This window comes from Tenebrio molitor, chromosome 3 (genome assembly GCF_963966145.1).
Source record: "Tenebrio molitor chromosome 3, icTenMoli1.1, whole genome shotgun sequence".
Taxonomy (NCBI): domain Eukaryota; kingdom Metazoa; phylum Arthropoda; class Insecta; order Coleoptera; family Tenebrionidae; genus Tenebrio; species Tenebrio molitor.
The window spans coordinates 27,567,633-27,580,283 of NC_091048.1; the positions used below are offsets into that span (position 1 = coordinate 27,567,633).

The 12,651-nt window shown below is 40.9% G+C and overlaps 1 protein-coding gene across 4 annotated transcripts in view; it reads right to left on the bottom strand.

The window, feature by feature from the left end:
* cpx (complexin) overlaps positions 1 to 12,651 on the bottom strand; it is a 131,510-nt gene that overhangs the window by 100,618 nt on the left and 18,241 nt on the right. Inside the window, exon 1 of one of the 4 annotated variants that reach the window (XM_069040624.1) lies at positions 2,426 to 2,581. The exons of 2 other annotated variants lie outside the window; for them this stretch is intronic. The gene's annotated coding sequence lies outside the window, so the exon portion shown is untranslated. Of the gene's footprint in view, positions 1 to 1,327; positions 1,473 to 2,425; positions 2,582 to 12,651 lie in introns of those variants that run through there. One more of the 4 variants, XM_069040626.1, reaches the window with a different exon arrangement.

The window sequence follows — 12,651 nt, forward strand, 5'->3', positions numbered from 1 at the left end:
TTTGTGTATGCTTTCGTTATTCCGGTACAGCAAGCCGTTCCACGCTAATGAATATACATAGTTTATTTTGAAATCTTCATTAATAATTTCATTAAAGTACAAATCTAATATGGAGTATGCAACGAACAAAAGAACCGTCGGTGACGTCTAATTCAAGCACAGAGGGACGTACGTCTAATCTTAATTAGACGCAGTCCCGTCTATTGCGGCTAGCCGTCCTGAGATATTCGTTTCTTCTTGTTTGTGATTTTTTTATAACTAAAAGAATTAACTGGTGATGTTAATGGATGGTTAAATATTTTTTCCATGATCATTTAATTTCAGTGGTCTTTGCTCACTGAAAATAGTGAGCAAAATGGCAATTGAATCACTAGTGAGGAAAAATATTTTCTCACTAGTGAACAAACTGTAATGTTTTGCGAGTTTGTCGATACATATTTCATAAATCCGATTTTTTTATAGCTTTTTCTTGAGTTGTGGAATTTCGAAAAGGTATTAAAACCCCGATAATAAAATGAAGGAATCTATAGCGGTTTGAAAAAATCCTCATTAAAATGTTTTACAATACTGAATCATAAATGTTTAAGGAGTAATAAAATTTTGAAACTTAACCGTTCCTTTAATAAATGTGCAGATATATCATATGCAAAACATAATATCATTCTAGTGCAATAAATGCATAATTATTATTTGAATTTTTTACAGTGCTGCACTGCAGACTGCGCTTCCGCTTCTACGCTAAACAATACAGTTAGTTTTAAAATTTTCAATGCTACTAACAATTTAATTAATAATGAGAAATAACGAGAAACAAAATTGGATAGTTTTTGGCCTTGGCATTCGCAATACTGTTTCGTTGGTGCAAGATAATGCGACGTCTTACAATGCGCGTCGTCTCGTAAGATCGCCGTTCAGAATTGCCTTTATCTAGCTTGTCGGAGGGACCTGAGGGCTCTCGTCCTCCTCGAGATAAGCTTGATGAGGGGACAACGTTCGGTTGAAACTAAAAATCTTGGCAAACACCGCCGAGAAATGTATTCGTAATGGAGTGGAGTGTCTCGCCAAAGAATTCGATCGATCGTCGGTACGACCGGCTGGTTCTTTTCCTGCAGGTATCGTACTCATCTCATGACTCACCTCGCAATCGCGTCATGCAAACCTAACCTTCGATTACGTGTTCGGTCAATAAAAATTGCAACAATAACAATTTTGCGGGGCCCCACCAGGTCGACATTTGCAGATGCAAAAAGTCAATCGAGATGTTTTGTAGGTTAGTGACGCAATTAAATTCAATCGACAAAAAATATTAATTGCACTCTCGTGTTACCTCATCGACGCCGCTCTCCAGCTGTTGAAAAATTCACGTTCGCCGAACAATTTATCACGTACTTGGCGAAACTATTAATCGCTCTATTCATAAAACAGCGAAGCGATCGGCCACCGACTATAAATGCGCGGCTTTATCAGACATTATCTCGCTTCCTGTTCGAAAAAAATAAATAATGGGCGCATGCAAAGGCGCGATCACGCCTGTTCATTCACGATTTTTTGTGAGAAGGGGTCGGCGATGAGGAAAAAATCATCGTTTGAAAATAAACCGGCGAGCAGAAACAAATCCGGAGTAATTCGCATTGTTCGAAAAGTTTTATTACAAACAGCAGAGGAAATCGTAAGCGTGTTTTGTGTTGTTTTACGGCTCTTTTTGTCCGGTTCGATGGAAGAATCCCGGCCGGGCCGCCCGGAGTTTATTCTTTTTCGGTGTCTGGAACTTTGAATGGTTGCATAACTCGATGGTGCAATCGAGTCCGTGGAATGTAAATCCGGCGATTTTAATTGAAAATGCCTGGAGCGTCATCGAACGGTGAATTTTCGGTCGGTTCGTGATGAAAATGTGAACGGCGGGCAGCCTCCCGGAGTCGCGTTTTCGTCGATCGAATCGAGTGACGTGCGCCGGATCGATCAAGTGCCGTCGGTTTTTCGGGGCCCGCGACTGGACGGCCTAACGAGCCTCGTTAATAATTTGGGGGCGAAATCCGGGCGAAATCGCAACCGGCAAACCGAATCAGAGCAGGTGTGAATAATTAAATTACGGCCGTGTCGGGGGCTTGTTCGCGAAAAAGGCGCCGCACCTATCGATTGCGGCCCCGGAGCCGAAAAACCGCCGGAAACATCCATCTCCCGGCTGAAAAATAGCGCGGAGGGTCGTGAAGGGGCGCCCGCGGCGACAAATTGTAAATATTGACTCGCGAACGCGACAAAAAGACGGTCCGGCGGCTCGCTCCTCCCCGGAGGCGGCGGAAAAAAATCGATCGGAAATTTTTGATCGGGGAAAAAGCGCGGGGACGGCGGACCCGGGGAGGGGGACGTGCCGGCGGCGGCGGTGCGTGCTAGCCAACGTGCCTGGAGGATTCAATCAAAAACTTACCCAAGCGAGATTCGGTCGAGCTTTCGATTTTTCGATTTTTTTATTTTAACGCCAACCACCCTCGGAGCAGCACGGTAGCCAACTTAATGCGATGAAATAGCACCGAAAACGTGAAATAACCAGGGGGCCAGTGCGCATATTCGCGCCCGGAGTCGCAGGAGCGGACAGATGAACGTCGGCCGGTTCCGTCCGGGGAGTCCGGACCCGAAGCTGCCCCCTCCCGACATGCTCCGCCGGAGGCGCGCTCGCCCGGTGGCGCCCTCTCGCCGGCCGCGGACGCACCACCCCCCATATTGATTTTCCCGCCCTTCGTTTCGTCTTTCTCTAGTAAATGAGCCATAAATTATTGCGCCTTCTCGCTTCGGACGCGCGCAAAAAGCGAGCGTCTGGAGCGGAGCCGCCGCCGCCGCCGCCGCCGTCTTCGGGGCCCTCGCCGATTGTGCCCCAAAATCGGTGATTTATTGCTGGATAGCGCACAATGACTCCATATTGTTCCTCCGACGGATGCTCCAACTCGACGCTTTCCATTCTCCCGACTGTATAATTGTTTCGATCTGTAACTGGGTCCATTGTTGGCCAACGTTTCCATCAATTACAAAAACAAAGATCTGACCCCGCGACCGGAGCGCTATCGCCGCCGCCGACAAAAACACAATTCCCTTTGTTTGGCCGGCCCTGTATATGCGAATGTCGCCAGATTAGACCTGCTCCTGACGTTGATGTCGCTCGGAACAGCGTTTTATTGATAAAGTAGGACGCGAGAGATGCTAACAACGGCTCGATTTAATAGCGGAACCACTCGTGCGGGGCCTCCGCACGCGTGCACAACGGCCGGACCCTCCGCTCGACTACAATGTCCCCTTTCACGAAGATCCAGAGCCATCCGAAACCGACTCCAGTTTAAACTTCTATGGCGGTTTAAACCCGAACGAGTCGCCCCTTAATAATACAGCGAGCAAAGCCGTAAACTCGGCACTGGAGGCCTGTGGCGATGCGTGAAAGCATAAATTTCGCCCTTCCGCCGGTGAAATACACACGTGAGGGCTTGTTTTATTGTCGGATTTTGCTTGATCGATAACGCCCAAATCCATACCGCCCCCCACTCGACCTCCTCAAATCGATCGCCGCCGCAACATCTCCAAGAACTTGGTGGATGAAGGAACGAAGGGTCGCACCTACGGTGACCCCGCTTCCGTCACCGGGCTCCAAGCAAATTATATTAATAAAACGATAAAAGATAAGGAAAGGGGGCGAAAGTCGGCAGCATTCGAGGTTAAGTGATATTCAAAACTTCAGCGACGCAAAATTCTATTAAACAAATTGGTGGCAGAGTAATCGGATAAAAAATAATGAAACGTAATCAGATAGTTGCTAAGGTTAAGGGTCAAATTGATACAATTCCGACCTGAATTTAATAAATCGGCTCTTTCCCGGCTTTGATTTCTCAAATCTTTCAAGTGGGAAGTTTGCACGCGCGAGCGCAGCGAGCGCTGTAACCCCACGCGGAAACAAGTGCTTCATACACCCATTAAAACAAACTAGGAGTACTTTTTTAAATGATGGTGCAAAATTTTGTTTGTTTGTCGAGGACGTTGTGGTCTTTGAGAATGCCAACAGTTGTCGAGGAGTTTGGACTAGCGAGGGTGGACAATTTGAAATATGAATATTCCCATTTAATGTTTGCAAAAAGTCCCAAAACGGAGGTTTCAAATAATTACAGACTGTAAACGCACGAAACTTTACTGCAAAACGAGGCAATATCCCCAAAAGGGTAACTTTAAGCAAACTAAGGGCCACTCGTTAGAGTCGGGGTGAACATCAAATTAGTGGTGAACCTTTTGTAAAAGTATCAAAGGGAAAAGAGATGTGGTAAATCGTTTGCAAGTATTCTTTGAAAGTCGGAGATTTCGGGAATTTTTAAAGAACAGAAGACAAAAGTCAGATTTATTTTTTTTAATTAGAACGAAGAAAATTTCGTGATTACTGTTAATTAAACAGTCACGTTGCAAGTTTTCTACGTGTTATTAAACTAATTACAGTAGTGGACAAAATGACAGCACTTTTTCAACAAGTACAGTTCTAGGAATTATATTTCTCCACAACTATTAAAGAATGAATGCATTCTTCTTGGATATTCAATGAAAGAATGATATCATTCCAATTGGTATAGTCGTAAAGAAAGTATAAGTCTTCAACTCGCGTATAATAGGTATTATTCACTCGGATGATTCCACCACTTGCCTACGACTCGTGTTGCAATTTTCATCCTCATGAATAATAGCCATTATTATTCGTTCATTGAAAAATGTACTATTTTCGCTTGCCTATGATATGTCAGAGAGAGAGAGAGAGATTTCATTACCAGATTATTCCTGTTTGTGTTAAGTATTTCAACTTTCTTCCCATTTAAAAACGACGCATTAATTACAATTACCTAACAACAATAAAAAAAAAATTGGAAATGATAGATAAAGTGAAAGCACAATCGAAGTAACGTCTTGATACACTACTCCACGTTTAAAAAAATAGTTAAAGTTGAGAAATTAGAAATTCTGCGGTGAGCTTCGCTAAAACTTTTGAACAAAGGACTCTGTGCAAGTTTGCCTCTATCGTCAACATCAATTCACCCCTACAACGGGGACTAGATAAGGATACAGCCTTGCAATAGTCTACGTAACCTGCTCGATTCCTCGATCACGATAAGGGTGTATCCACCCCACCCACTTCATTACATAATTCTAGGTCATGCGATACATTAGAAAATGATTTACCGCGTGCGAATTTATCATACACTATCTATTATTATAGTTTCTCTAATCTAGGTAGCCGTACGCAGGGAATACCGCACGGATCTATATTGGGACCAATCGTATTTCTATTTGACATTTATAACCAGGATGAGTGGTACCTGCACTCGACAGGATTGAAAATGTGAGTGATAAAAACGGACACACGTTGACAACAGTCGTAAATTATCAGCACCGTAAAATGCAAATGTTTTGCGAAAACCGTAAGATCGTTGCGGTGGAAGATTTTGCGATCGAGAAGTGGTGCAAGACTGAAAAACGATACTGTTGTGTTGCAAATAAAGACATCAGTCGTAATAATCGACCTAAATGGTAATTTATCAAATTAAAAATCCGAAGAAATCCTCCATGAACCATTTTTGTGACACCACTCCAACCACTCATTTACTGTCGTCATCAGAAATCAGTACCAAGAATGTTTTGTTGTGTTTTTGGCAACAAATGTAATATTATGGAGAACATATACCACGCTAATAAAAAACGTTATCTTGATGGACCAACAATCTTCTTCCAATTTTCCTGCTATATTTTGTTTATGCCCATCTTTAAAATGATCCACTTCACTGGACAATTAACACTTGTCGACACCTTCTACGTCAGAGACAATAGAGTGAACCTTTCTCGCACATTTTTCAAATTCGCATTTACCCATTCCCATAATTTCTATGCAACAAATTATTCAAATTAATTATTAATAGCTCTACATTCCTTGCAATGTTCTTGGTATTATCTCCTCCATTTGGAATTTCCCGTCTTCGGCGACTGATTGTCGTTATTGAAACAGTTCAGCTTGTTTTGTTGTTCCAACTAAATGAACTTTCCCTTCACTCTTTCTTCTCGTAATTTGTAACTGTACAGTGTGTTCCATTTTTCCTCTACATCATTACACTTTTTGCCAAACCAATTGTAATTTACTCCAAAAGAAGTAAAAGTAAAAACGCTAAGATCTCCCTAGATCCATTTATTCTGGGTCAACCTTTTCGAAGGATATCTTGAGAACCGATTTCCACAAATTCACTTCCGGAATCCATTCTTCAAAAATTCGTAGAATCCGGACATAACCGGCGAACATTTATAAAACCCAACCTTGACAACGACAAACATGCTTACTCTGATGCTCTAATTTTGAGAAAGTTTAATTTACATTTTTAGTGGTTTTTTTCTGAAAAATTATGTGACTGAAAAAAAGAGTCTGCGCTTAAGACCGCACGACAAAAGTGAAAACTTCTATGACGCTCGTAACTGATTTTAAATAATGTATATTGTATAAATTATATTATTATGGATTATAGTACTTGGAGGAATCAGGAACAAGGCATGAATAACATATACATATAAATATATATACAGGGTGTCTCAGCTAAGCCTAATAACTCAGTTATTTTACAGCGGATTTTTGTGCAATTTAAAATGCAGATATTTTAGACGGTGAAAAATAAAATCCCATTAATGCAATCACCCAAGTCTTAAAAACGTAATTTTTACATGCCTTTTTAAAATGTTAAATCAATTAAGATTTACACAGAAAATTGATCGTCAATAAAAAATGCTGTAGGGAAAAACTCGTCCTTGGAAGACGTCTGGTTTGCAAGAAAAAAGCAAAAAACTGTGTTAAACGTGGCTGCAAATGCAAAAACGTAGACGCGTATGAAACAAACGCGCAATTTTGCAGAATTTTGGTCATCCCTTTTCGCAGAAGCGCAGGTGACATATTTGACGTTTATCTTGCTAACCTTACAAACACTTACAAAGTTAAAGACAACATTTGGACGTAATTTATTATACTGGATGCCTTAATTCTTCCATAAAGGACTAAAACAAGATCGGGATATTTTAGCAAGGCCTAATTTAGTTCACGTACGCTTCCTGTGTCTTCAAATAAATTGACGACTCTCTTAACCTTACATTTTGTAAAGCCTACATTTGGATAGTGTTCCACGAGAAAACGCACTGTCATTGAAGTTCTTACGACACTCTCCATAGGCATTTTTTTTTTCCTTTTTCAACAATATTGAAATTTCTGCCGCTGTAGTCTATTTTTAGAGTATTTTCAATAAATGTTCACAATTTGACGTTTCTAATAAAGCGCGCCCAATTTTGACAGACTTTAAAGGATGTACAAAATGTTGCTTGGCAATTAATCATCAATTGTTTCAAAAGGTAACTGCTCAAATACCTTCAAATTTTACATTAAATTTTTAACGACAAAATCTAATCTTTTCGTTTTAATGTTTAACAATCTAATAATAATCGCGCATAATTTTCGATAAAGGAAACATGTGTTAAAATTACATTTTTTAACTTGAGGTAATTTTATTATTACTAATTGAACCTTCACGCTGAGACACCCTGTATATATAACGGGTGACCATTAAAATTTTCACTGGGAGTTGGCTTTGAACGAGTTTTTATTTTTTCTGTTACTTTAGACACACGCAAGAACGAACGACAAATGTCAGTCAGTACAATTTACTGAAACATAACCAAATTAAGAGAAAAAACATTTATTGAAATGTCAAACTTGTCAGTGTCTAAGGTGCAACGCAAAACAAAGAATGATCCATAGTGAAAATTTTAATAGTCATCCGTTATATTATTTAAATCCAATGCTGTTTTTTAAAAACCAATTAAGGGATTTGATTTTTCTGTCGAGAAATCGATATTAAAATCTCCACTCAAAATCATAGGTAACTGATGTTCCGATGAACAGAGCCGAGCTTGCTGTTGTATAAATTACCAGATTTTCACGGATATTAGATTTTTAAATTTACTGACCGTTGAGGGAGTCATATGACGTCATAGTCAATAAACATGATTTTTGCCAATCAAGCGAAGTGTCGCTTGTCGTTGTTCTCCGGCCTGACGACGATTTGAGCGTGTCGCATAGTCGAGCGTGACGATTTTAGCGTGTCGCATGAAATTAATACACTGCCCGTGTGGTGCGCCTAAAGAAGTTTTCACTTCAAAAATGATATGTAAGCCTCTAGAGTGGTCTAGAGTGTCTTGTTTTATTCTGCATTAACTATTATTAAGTAGCAATTACAGCAGGGATTTTTAGCAATCCAAAAAATCTTCCAACCAAGCGCGCTACTACTTCGTTAGCAAAACCCCTTTCAAGCGGTAACCTTTTCAGATAATTTGCTGTTGTGTACATTTGCTAGGTTTTACCTAGTTTTTATTAACTTCGTTAGTCTTCCCCTACTAACAAGACTAACGACGTCCCAACCATTTAGATTCCATTTAACGTCACTCTCCACGCTTTCGAATAATCACATTGAGAAAAAGTCGTGGCGTGAAGCTCACCTTCATTAACCGTACGTTTTTGCTCTAATAAAAATCTCGCCTGTTATTATCAATTGCACTTGAGGTCAACCAATTAACCGGACGACATCTGGGAGTTGGCGCGCGTCCATATGGCGTGACATTTCTGTAAAAGACGCGTTCCTAAACTGCAACGAAACACTCTCTTGTGCAACGGCGACAACACTAAAACTGAATTATCTGATGGGGCCTCGGCTTAATTATCCCGAGTGTAGCTGTCTGATGCGTTATTATTGCGCGGAGGCAAATAAAATAAATCTCGAGGGGGAGGACTTTTCAATGCGCCGAGGAAAAACCGAAAGAGCTGAATAAAATCCTTTTGACCCACATTCGCGGGTCAAAGGAAAGCACGGGACGTCATTACTGCTAATTACTCGCGGTAGTTTCGTAACGCGTTCATATTTCCACCCCGCGCCGCCTCCAACTCATTAAAAACGCAAGAACAAAGGGCCTTGTTTTCTTCGTTATGTTAATTCGGGGGCGATTATGAACGGTCGGGCGGCCGGCCCGTGGGCAAATATTTTCGAACGACGGGGGCGGGTGTTGTCGACGCGCCCCGACAAAAGAAAAACGACGTGAATTTAATTTGGCGGCAGACACCGCGCCACACTCTCTTCGTGGACAGGGAAAAAGTCCTTAATCGGATTAGGCGGAGTAAATTATGGAATATTACGGACCGAAATGAATATCCGACCAATTTATCACAAATCGTCAAAAAGCCCTCTTAACGAACACGAATTAAGTTGGACTTTTACGAGCGGAAACTTCAAGACACGTCGCTTAATCAAAGGTGAGGAGATTGCGATTTTGACAACCTGATAAATACGAGATTTATGAGCCGAGGATCGATACGTCCCACGGATGAAACGGGAGAGATGTGGGGGTCACTACGGACACATTCGCACCCTCATTTTTCCCTTATTGAAAAGCTCACACCAAATCACCCTCATTTTTTACGTCCATATGTCCGGCCCGATCCGGGCAAAAATTGAGTGCTGCACGATTCTGCAACAACGTAACGCACACGCCCACACTACAAGTCGATTGACGCATTTTATTCTCATCATCGTTATTATCATTAATCGAATCAAACAGGAAAAGGAAAAAATAAAACTAAAATTCTTGGTACGATCACCATGAAAATAATAACAAAACAGCAAGATATAGGAAATTCTGGGTGAGGCAAAGTTTCAACTGCCTCACCTGACGAGCCGCCTCTGCTCCAGTCTGTACAAATCCAGACCGGTGGTGATCCATGTGACAAAGCTTGGTGCAACGAGTAGAAATAATCGATATAAGATCATTGTAAAAAAAGTTTTACGTAATAAAATGTGAAATTGGAGTTTTTTGTGATTTACTCTACCAGTACCACAACTAATCGAATCTTGTTTGCACTGAAAAAAAGACCGTTGGAAGACGAATGCAACGGTACAAAACTCATTCTGCTGGTTACATTAGTTAGGGAGCTATGGCTATTTGAAATTTTGGAAAATTCCAGAAAAACAGGGAAGAATTTTCATGAAAAAAATTTCCGGCATCCAGATGGGGTATTGAAAAATTTTGCACCGACTTCAGTGTGAACCAATCTAGACCAGTGGTGATCCACGTGATCGAGAGTGATGAAATAATTCCGCAGGAGCAGTAATTGTTGCTCTAAGATTGTTACAAAAAATTTGGAAACCTCGTTTTTGCGATTTTCCTCCGAAACTACCACCACTAATCAAAGCTCTTTCGGAGTGAACCAAGAACGTTGAAACAGGAATCCAACGGTGCAAAACTCAGCCCCCTGGCTGGCTTAGTTTGGGAGTTAAGAGTCGTTCTAAATATTTGAAAATTCGTGAAAAAATTCTCTGGATTTTTATGAAAACTTCTCTTCCCGTAATTCTATCCAAAATGTATTGAATTAAAGTGTTGGAAGAACTGAACTTTGAAATATGTACTGTTTCCTGAATTTCGTTGTAGGTCGTAAAATTTTATTGGGTTGGGTTTGGGAAGCGGCGCGTGCCATTTGGCGTATGCAAAATGTGCAATACAACCCTGCTTAAAACATTACCTGCTAGTGGTAAACTATCCCCGCAAGATCTTTAACATAAAGTACCATAAAATTTCACGACGTACAACCAAATTGAGAGAACAGTATGGCTTCCCGCACCCAAGCAGTTAACTGAAGCAAAACAAGTGTGCATCACTTGTACCATGTGGTCTATTTATAATTGATACGGACCTGCCTTCTATATGTTTCCCTGCGCTGAAGCAGAATGGTGTTTCCATCTGACCTGCTTCGCGTGTGGAGTGAATTGCTACTTTCTGTAAATATGTACCGCGCAGCCCGACTCACACGGTCTGGGGCGTGTAGCATGGATGTTTGTAGATGCAACCGTGAATTAAATTTTGAAAAAGGAACTTGAGTTGGGGTCTAAGTCACAGTTATGAGAAGAATATTTGAAAATAAGAGTTTATTGCAAAAAACAAAACAGAGAAAATTGTAGGTCTTGAAGCAGCAGCGTCCTCTCTAGCCGCTTCTGGTGAAATATTTAACACCTTTTTCATTGTCAAAATTAACAAATACTTCTGTCAAACAGTTTCCCAATTGTTACATTCTGGTATTTTAAAGTTGACAGCTCCCCCAACAAACCTTATGGAAATAATATGTTATTGATTGAATTTGAAAGTACATACACCATTTTCCACTAGAACAAATGTCACTGTTGTGTTAGTTTTGAATAAACTAGTCCACATCAAAATCGATTGAAACTCTATTAAGCAAATTGTATTTTCTAGTTCCTCACTGATGAAACAAAAATCCCTCTGACATTTTTGTAACACTCCAAAATTTAATTTGGTCTCTCCGCCGTGCGTTACGCGTGCTTTTATAACATTTGTAAACATGATAACATTTTTCGTGTCAATGTTAACCTCCGAAATTATTTATTTTCAACCGCATTTTTCACATTCGAGAGAAATTTCTTTGGTGTATTATTTAATTTACACACTCTTCATGATTGTGCTCTTTTTTATTTTTGTCCCGTGATTATTTGGGCTATACATATTTTTATCATCATCGTTCATTATTATCACTCCTGCAGAGAAAAACTGAAACCCGTGTTGTGGCCTGCTCCGTTCGTTCACCACAATTTGGTGTTTTCTCGAGCCGAATAATGTCAGCTGTATTGTTGAGTCGTTCTTGCTATTTATAGTCGGCAAATATTTACACCTGGCATAAATTTACAAGCAATTATAAAGTTACAGAACCCGACGATAAATTCTCTCCACCTTGTGCTTCGAAATGCATTTCAAATAAAAAATGTAATTGCTGTTTTCGTCCTCATCGCAGCAAAACGCGTCCCATTAATTGTCGCCCGCCATTGTGGCCTTGAAAGCCATCGAGTGCGCAACGTTGATTTCTCCAAATGAAAATTTTGCCGTTCCACCTGGAAAACATCGACATTTCAATCAGATCCGTGCGCTGGATGGATCTGCCAGACATGAAAGCATTTTGCAAATGTTGATTTACACACACAGAGCGCACAAATTAAATTGTATCATGTATCTATCGAATGGGATAATTAAATGTGTCCGGATAGGTAAAATTTCATCATAATCATCGTGAAAATTAAATACCATTGGCAGATCGAATCGTGGATAAACACGAAACTAATCAGCGGGAACGCCCACCAAATTACAATCGGTTTCTACCCTTTCATAATAATAATAATAATCACGGCAAAACGTGAGTCCAGCAAAGATCGCCGGGTCGGATGGACGGTGACCTTGACACGCCCGTCAACATATACGTGCGGAGAAAGCGGCGCAGTAGTGAGATGTAACTTGACATTTATCTTGTCAAATTGGGCTTTCGGCCCGGACACAATTAGGCCTAGTCGACGTTTAAAAGTCGCGGCGTGCGTGATTTCGCAACAATGATGCTAGTCGTTTGTTCACAACTGGTTCACCTACTTAGTGATCAAGTGAGAGTTGAAGTCCCCGCCGTCGAACACCACTTATCGATAGATGACTTGAGGTCGAGCCCGTCGCAAAATCTGTCACCGGTTCCTTCTTCGTCTTCCTCTGGATTGCGAAACGCGTTCTTCGCCCAGC